We start from the raw sequence: 8,969 nt of genomic DNA, 5'->3' as shown, positions 1-8,969 counted from the left end.
CCATTTTAAGTTATTTTAACTAATATTTTTTGATTAAATTAAACTGTTTTGTGTTTTATGTAAGTATAACTTAAAAACATTACTTAAGTACAACTTAAGAGGAATAAGTAATTACATATTCTTCCTTTTTGAGTTAACTTAACTGATCATTTTTGATTAAATGGAACTATCTTGAGTTAAAGTAAGTATAACTTAAAAACACTATTTAAGTACAACTTCAGAGGAATAAAGTAATTACATATTCTTCCTTTTTTGAGTAAACTTAACTGATCATTTTTGATTAAATGGAACTATTTTGAGTAAAAGTAAGTATAACTTAAAAACATTACTTAGGTACAACTTAAGAGGAATAAGTAATTACATATTCTTCCCCTTTGAGTAATTTTAACTGATACTTTTTTATTAAATGGAACTATTTTGAGTAAAAGTAAGTATAACTTAAAAACATTAGTTACGTACAACTTAAGAGGAATAAGCAATTACATATTCTTCCTTTTTGAGTAATTTTAAGTGATCATTTTTGATTAAGTGGAACTATTTTGAGTAAAATAAGTATAACTTAAAAAAATCAATTTCAGTAGGCCTACAACTTAGCCTAATAGAAATAAGTAATTTCATGTTCCACTTTTGTGAGTAGCCTAGTTCAACTAAACCTTTTTGATTAAATGTATGATGTGTAAAAGTAAGCAGAACTTTAAAACATAACTTTTTTTAAAAAAGCACATATATATCAGATATAGTAGCCTACATGCTCAAATAGCCTACAGTAAAATGTCGAAGTGCTTATGCCAAATAAGTAAAATCGATCACAAAGAAATGCAATCATATTAAAACAGTTTCATCTGAAATGCATTAGACTTTTGTGGAAAAACTAATCAGTGGGTACCTAGAAGTTTACATGCACTAAAGGAAGAACCTTTAAAAAAAACTAGTAACATGGTTTTGGTGGGCGCAATTGGAAAGAGTAGCGTTTAAAATCAGAAAAGAGTAGCGTTTAAAATCAGAGACATTCCCCGCCCCCGAATTCAGCCCGTTTGGTGAGCCCAGCGGGGGAAGCAACTTCAAACAAACAAAGCCAACAGAAAGCCTCAGCAGGAAGTCACCGCCTTAGTGGAGTAGTCTGCATCATTACACTTGCCACTTACTGTAAGTTTTGAATGTTATTATTAGTTTACTTTTACTTATTTTATTGTTAGCGTGTTTGTCTCAGAGAGCGTAGACCTTCTCAAAGTTACTTATACGACCACTAGCGAGGCGATGCAACTCTCCTGCCAAACAGATGAGAGGTTGCTGCTAGCATGAGCACTAACGTTAATGGAGTGGTTGGCAGTTGACATTTAGCTTGAGTCTGTATGTGGCCCACTAAAAGTTAGATGGAAATAGATAGATAAATACTTTATTGTAACCCATGGGAAATTCGACAAATTACACACTCTAGCAGCACAACTAGCACTACCAGAGTGGGCTAGCACTACCAGACTCAAAATAATTTGACGACGGATGAATCTAGCCCGCGCACATTCATAATGTGCTGTCAGACACCTCATATGTAATAGTTTTTTGTCGATAGAAAGCGTTCAATAGTGTACGCTAAGGTCAATATTAAAATAGCATTGACGAGCATGCTCGAACTGAGTTCCTACACTGCACATTCACATTTTTTCGTAGCTTCTATGGGCGTTAGTTTTTAAATTCTGAGTGAGTTGGTGCAGTGAGCATCTAGCTAGATTGCTGTTAACAGAACTAGAGTTAACTAGTGCTGCGTCCGTGTAAAACAAACATGCAAGCAGTTTTTGTAAGGTAATATGTGGTTATATTATGTAGTAAGTATAAGCATTTTAAAATTCTAAACTTGTTCTTTGCCTTTTAGGTTGCTGGTCCAAGAATGATCTGGAACTGTAAGTTGTGCACAGCTTCTTTCACTTCCAAAATAGAGTTATTTAGACACTACAGGCTGCAGCATAGCCACTACTGTACAATCAGCCCTCTTCCATGTCTCTACGAGGATTGCATATGTACATTTCTGACACTTAGTGCATTGAGTACTCATTTGTCAAGATATCACACAGCCTATCAGTCCCACAGAGCAGAGTCAAGGGCCTGTGGTATTTAAATGCCCTTTATACACATTTCAACAAACCTTTTCTCAAGCAGATGTGTTCAGTCATCTCAGAAAGCAAAACGTATGGCATATCATCTTGCTGCACCATAATTTTCAGGCCAAAAACTCCAGCATTGAATCTGTTCTGGTTTCAGCTCTACCAGAGGTTGCTCAAGTGCACATTAGAGAACAAACAACTACAAGACATCAAATGTGACTGTTGATGGCACAGACTATGTCTGTGGAATGTTTCTGTCTGTAGGAGTCAGCGGTGGACTGTCAACATTTTGCAAAATAGAACAGATCTTCCTTGTAAATCACAATGTATCTTTTTTCTCTGTTGTGATTATGACTCCTGGTATGTAGAACATCTACGGTCCTATGAGGTGACAACTGCAAACACAAGCCTGTCGATCCACCTGCAGTCTGGTCTGAATGATACAGTCCCTCTTCCAGCATACAAGATAGGCGGCTCGCTGCTGCTAACCCTCAAACGGTTCATTCAAGTGAGACAGAACTAAGGTAATAATGGTTATTTTATGTATCAGTTATTGTGTCTTTATTCACTCTCTGGCTTTATTTGTATAGCACCTTTCATACACAGAATGCAGCTCAAATGCTTTACATTTGGAGCATGTAACACAAATTAAGCAATTTACAGTTAGGTACATAAGTATTTGGACACATGCTAAAGTTGACTAAAAGAGTAATAAAAAAAATCATCTAAGGATTTGATCTTAATGCCTTAATTGATGAAATGAGGAAAAATCCAACCTTTAACGATACCAATTTTTGTTGTGAAAGAATAATGTATCGTAAATAAACAAAATGTTCTTCCTTAACACACATGGGCCATAAGTATTTGGATGCCTGTTTAAATTGCCTTAGAGACTTTTAGATTTTTCTTTTTTCTTAGCCAGTTAATACATGGATCCAGGATACTATGCATCCTGATAGTCACCTAGGCCTCTGGAATTAAAATAACCCCACACCATCACCTATCCATCACCAAACCTAAAGATTGGCATGGTTCTTTTCAGCTTGCCAATTATGGTTTCTCAATGCAAATCAAACCAGCTAATAGGCTAACTGAACTAAAACCATGCCAATCTCTAGGTATGGTGATGGGTATGTGATGGTGTAAAGCTATTTTAATTCTAGAGGCCGAAGTGACTTTATCAGGATGCATAGTATCCTGGATCCATGTATTAACTGGCTAAGAAAAAAAAATCTAAAAGTCTCTATAGTAATTTAAACAGGTGTCCATATGGTATTCTGTAACAACCTGATTTTGTCTTCTCAGTAGCACAATGGCAGCTGCATCCCCTGAACCAATGATTCTACGTGTTGTTGAGCCAGACCAGGCTAGAAAATTAAAACTCAACTCACGACCAGCCTCTGTTGATGCACTGATCAATATTCTAAAAGAACAGCTGGACATTGACCTTGACTTTGATTTACTTTATGAAGATCCAGACCCGATGGAAAACTTACATCCCTGAAAGACATTGAGGAATTGCCACAAAAAGCAGTTGTGCACATTTCACTTTCACAAGACTCCAGTTCTATTGCATCTACTATTCTGCTTTCAGATGTGTCCTCTCCAGAGCGTCTCAGCAGGTGGCCTACGGGACCTTTTCCAGTTCCCACCTTGCTTTTTGATGTTAAGCTGAAACTTAGAGATGGGAATGCGGAATATGAGAAGAACCACACACCCCTTAAAGTGACAAGAGACCTAAAGCATGACATTTTAGAAAAGCTTGCATCTACTATATATGGTTTTAAGGCTTACATGAAGTGATAAAGACATCGCAATGGCTGCTGAGGCTCTTGTAGCCAAACATCCCTGCCTGAAGGAAGCAGGATCTGAGAGTGGCTGGAATGGATGGAAATACAGCCTCAAGTTCAAAATGGGCAATTACAGGAACAAGATGAGGCGTGCTGGATGTCAGGAGGTCACCGTTAATGCTGGAAGAAGAAGTAGAAGTAATCCTGAAAATGAACCTTCACATTCCAACATTAAAAAGACCCAAGCGAGCAGAAGTGAACTTCCTACCCAACTTTGCCCAAGGGAAAGGATCCTTCAAGCCTTGAGGAGTTGAGGCAGACAATTGTTGAGGAAGTCAAGAAGACTGAGAAGGACCTGCCCCTCATTAGAAAGATGATGGAGACCACATTTCCCCACGCCGACAGACCATAGTGATGTCCTGCCCACCAGTGAAGCGAGCTCATGAACCTCTGGCCTGCTCTCAAAATAGAATCTGAGGTAATGTGGATCAGCTCTCTCACTTAAAATTGTGATTCTTACTCATTTTGCCACAGTTTTCTTCTGTATAAATGTCTGCTAGATTTGTGAAATTAAACTCCTGTGTTGCTGTATTCTCCTACTGTTATTTCAATGTAGTTGTATGCAGAGTTCAGCGGATTCTGAATCAGAACCTGCCCAACACATTCTATTCTGAGCTTGACCGCCATCTTCCTCGACTGATGACCTTATTTAGACAGAAAGCATCAAAACTGGGAAGACCGCAGATGTTCTCACTGAAATTTTAAAAATCCACGATGAACAGGTAAATAAATTACACATTTCATTAAAGCACAAGTTCAGTTTTTAAGACATTTAGCCTAGTTTGCAGATTGTTTAAGAGGAAATACAATGGCTAATGTTGACAATGACAAATTCTTCTGTTCTGAGTTTTGGTGGACATAATGTTCTGATTGGACAGCTTTGTTCAGTAACCTCTTTTGTATATACAACTCTGTTTTTTATATGAACAGGAAATCCATGACATCTTCACCAAGCGCACTACGGCTCTCTGAGCCCTTCCTGTGTATCTGCGAGGACGTTTCTGATTTTTCAGAACCTGCACAGTGAGTCTCCTAAGTCACTAACAGATTCTACTGTGTTAGCAGAAAGGAAAGAGCTGGAAAACACTGCAGCTTAGTCTTTTATTTTTGTGCAAGCAAATAGAAAATGACTGACGTGACGGTGTTACTACATAATCTTCTGAGGAAGATGTAGTAATATCTAACGTCAGTCATTTCCTATTTGTTTGCACCAAATAAAAGATAAAGCTTGTAGTGTGCTCTAGCTCTTCCTTCCTACAAGCACTGTCCTACTGTGAAGCACCTGTCAGCTGCTAGATGAGTGCCCCTCTCAATCTAGATTCTACTGGGCTCATGTGTGTAAAGTTATGAGTAAGATTCTCTTGTGTACAATAGACCCAGATCCATGTTTATGTTTGTTAAATGATGACACAGTCTTGCATTTTAAAATAATTTACAGGAGGATCCTTTTTTGTGCATTTACAGCAGCTAAAAAACAATTTTGAGTTACTGGTATGATAAGAACTTGAATTTAGTCAGCAACTGGAGGATAAATGTCAGATACATGGCTAACTTGGAACTCTCCACAGCTCGAGCCCATCGGGCAAAGCCAGAAACTGTGGATGCTTGGGAACATTTTGTGTGTGAACTTCTTAGAGACTCTTGAGTTATATCTGCACCCCTCCTTGAACAATTTTCTTTGGTTACTGGCCCACTGGATGACCCCCCATCCCTTTGGCCACTATTCCCTGACTTCATGTTATGAGGATGACTGTTTTCTTTGTTTGTTTTTTGTTTTATCTTTGTGTTTACTAAAAACCTAATAAAAAGTTAATCACAAAAAAAAAAATCTAGATTCTACTGTGTATTATGTAGACAGTTCATCAAAATACTAACATGTTTTAGGACCTACCTTTGTTTAGTCCACCCATATATTTTTAGTATATGGCCTGTTTTTTCTCCTCACTATGAAGAAACTGCATTGGCGTTGTATTCAAAGTGTCACGATAGTAATAAGATGTAAAGTAAAACATTTTCCTGCAAAATTTAGCTTGGTTTCAGCAGAACATGGATCTTGTTGTTTTTCACCTGTTACAATGAGACCCAGGTCTCCCTTACTTGATTTCAACAGGACTTGGTTGAAGAAAGATAAATGGTATGTCATCTGTTCTGTTCCATGTGTGATAAGTATCTCTCTTTCATTTATTAAGGACGAGTCTGATGAGCCAGAGCTTGATGGTATTGCAGTGGGCCTCCTTACTGTCATCAGTGACCATGGACGCAGTCCAAAGTCCAGTTCACTACCAACCTGTGAGAGTCTCTGTTGTCATTGAAAGTGATGCGTGGTCAGCCTCCCCAGACTTGGCGAAGCCTTCCTGGTAATCTTTGGACTGATCTATGCACTACACCTCAGCTATCCCAAAGCACTGACCAACACTTTTGAATTTATTCAAAAGATTTTACTTGGTCTAGAAGGTGGCAAACTGTCACCCAAGTTGCAGACCCTCAAGAATGACTTGATGTTGTAGAAACTCAACTGAAAGAAGGCTGTAGGGTTACCAGACTAGTTCAGTTTTCCTTTTGTCTGCATACTGTAATGCCTACTAAGTTACTGCACAGGTGTTAAGCTAATAGGCCCAAAAAACACAATATGCATTGGTTCTCATTAAAGTGATGGTTTGGAGTAAAATTCACCCTAGGTTAATTGCACCATGACAACCAGTCAAAAACGTTGCCACTAACGTAACGTGTATATCTGGTTAATTACACCACTAATAATTCCTGTAATGTTACCACACTTCTTCAGTAGTACACATAGGGTCTGTACTTGTGAACCAAGGCATTGGAAAGTTTGTAAGTACACCACATTTTGTTAAAAATAGCACTTACCTACTAGTTTCTGATCTTCTGCTACTAGCTACCGTTGTGCACTGCTTTTACTCACTTTTTCTGAAACGAGGAAGTGGTGTCTGCGCAGTGGTAGCTAGCAGTAGCAGAGAGAAGAAACTATCAGGGAAGTGCTATTTTTGATCAAATCTGATATACTTACGAACTTTCCAATGCCTCGGTTTATGATGACTTACGGACCCCAGGTGTACTACTGAAGAAGTGTGGTAACATTCCAGGCATTAATAGTGGGGTAATTTACCAGATATACATCGTTCATGCTAACTCAATACTAACCTAATCAGCGACTAGACCTAACACCTAATGTTAGACCATTGCTGAAAAAACTATTTGGTTTGGGGGTATTATGGGGTAGGGTTTAGGGGGTATTATCATGCAATTAACCTAATTTTACTCCGAACCATCGCTTTAATATAATGCTTGATACTGTTAAGTGAGGAAGAACACATTTTGAAAAAGTATATATTGTTTTCTATTTTTCATTTATAAATGTTTATTATTTATTTTTCTATATAATTTTAACATTGCAGTGTGAAAAGGGAGCAGGCAAGAAAATCCTGTTCAATAGCAGATGTTCACTGACTTGACTAGGATATAAGTTAACACAAACTAATAAACATTGTGTTTAGTCAACATGAAAATTGTGTGGTTGTGAACTTATTTTCTTTAAGTTCTATATTAACTGTAAATATTTGAGTTGAGCTAAATGAGCATGTTAATTTAAATCTCATCAAAAGGTACAAGTGGCAAATCATCCAACCTTTTAAGTTCTGGAAAATGTAGACTTTTAAGTAAGTCAACTTAAAACAATTAAGGCAATCGATTGCCTTATTTTTTTGACTTCGGTGAACTTATTCCAGTTGATTTGAAAACTGGAAACTTGTAAGTCATATTAACTGCAAATAATTGAGTTGCCTAAACTGAACATTGCAAGTCATATTAACTGCAAATATTTGAGTTGAGCTAAATTGAGCACTTTAATTTAACTGTTATCAAAAGCTACAAGTGGCAATTCATCCAACCTTTTAAGTTCTGGAAAATGTGGACTTTTAAGTTAGTCAACTTAAAACAATTAAGGCAATCGATTGCCTTAATTTTTTTGAGTTCTGGGAACTTATTCGGGTTTACAGTGTAGGAAATGTAAGCTTTTAAAGTTTAGGTTAATAAATATCTGGCAATTCATGTTTGTCACTAGTTGTATGTAATAGGTTGACTGTTTTAGCCATTTTCTTTATATCAAATCAGAATGCTTACACTCTTCTAAGTCACTGTGAACATTGTGATCACCTCAGAAAATCTGTAGCTTCAAGGGTTTATATATGTACGCATATTTAATGAGATATTGCCTCATTTGCATATTTTATTTTATATTTTTAGGCACAGTGTAATACAAAAAGTATTTCTCTTAATATGAAGATTAATCTGGTAGAAATGTATGGGGATATCTATAAAGGGGGAAAAAAAGTCCCATTCACTTAGCGTCATCTGTTTTGGTCATTTTCAGGACTTCCGTCCCAGGTAGAGATTTTGGCACACATCCCATGTTGTTCAATGGGGTCATATAAGTCTATAACAGTTGAGATATTCTCCGCTAAATGAAGTGCATACAAATCTTAACCAGGACCTCTACTAAAGGGCTTATTTCCTGTAGCCTACATGAATTAAGCTTGGCTTGAAAAAAGTATTTAGTCAAGGATTAGGCTTAATTGGATTTATGACTAAACAATTGCCTTGAACATGTACTGGATTTCTTCAATTCATTTGGTTTCACATCAAATTTTAGACTGATATTGGTGATTTCTTATTAACTGATCTCTGTAAAGATTGTTGAAAATGTGTTTTTCAAGGTCTGCTGTGGTGGATGGCCATTTCTCTAAAATGCTTTTATTAAATAGGTGAAAAAGAAATCTTAGTAAAACTGATTGCCAAGGAATGCAACAGTCCCCTGGCCTTATTTTTCAGTGACACATTAGTTGAGTTCCCCCCTCCAATAAATAACAATAGTCAAAACATAAATGGACTATTATGACTACACAAAAAAATACATACACTTAACACATGGCCATGTAAGCTCTCATGATAGCCTATAACCTGATTTAATAATAATAATAATAATAATAATAATAATAATAAT

The 8,969-nt window shown here is 36.8% G+C and overlaps 1 long non-coding RNA gene across 2 annotated transcripts; it reads left to right on the top strand.

Moving 5' to 3' along the window:
- Positions 1-1,110: 1,110 nt before the first annotated feature.
- LOC125308595 lies at positions 1,111-3,573 on the top strand. 2 transcript variants are annotated; one of them, XR_007195919.1, is made up of 4 exons: positions 1,111-1,146; positions 1,871-1,898; positions 2,468-2,623; positions 3,405-3,573. It is a non-coding gene; the product is annotated as an uncharacterized LOC125308595 (long non-coding RNA). The 2 variants fall into 2 exon arrangements; XR_007195918.1 differs by lacking the exon at positions 1,111-1,146 and having other exon boundaries at positions 1,687-1,898.
- Positions 3,574-8,969: the final 5,396 nt, after the last annotated feature.

Source organism: Alosa alosa, chromosome 15 (assembly GCF_017589495.1).
Source record: "Alosa alosa isolate M-15738 ecotype Scorff River chromosome 15, AALO_Geno_1.1, whole genome shotgun sequence".
Classification (NCBI taxonomy): domain Eukaryota; kingdom Metazoa; phylum Chordata; class Actinopteri; order Clupeiformes; family Clupeidae; genus Alosa; species Alosa alosa.
This window is presented reverse-complemented; position numbering and strand designations above follow the sequence as displayed.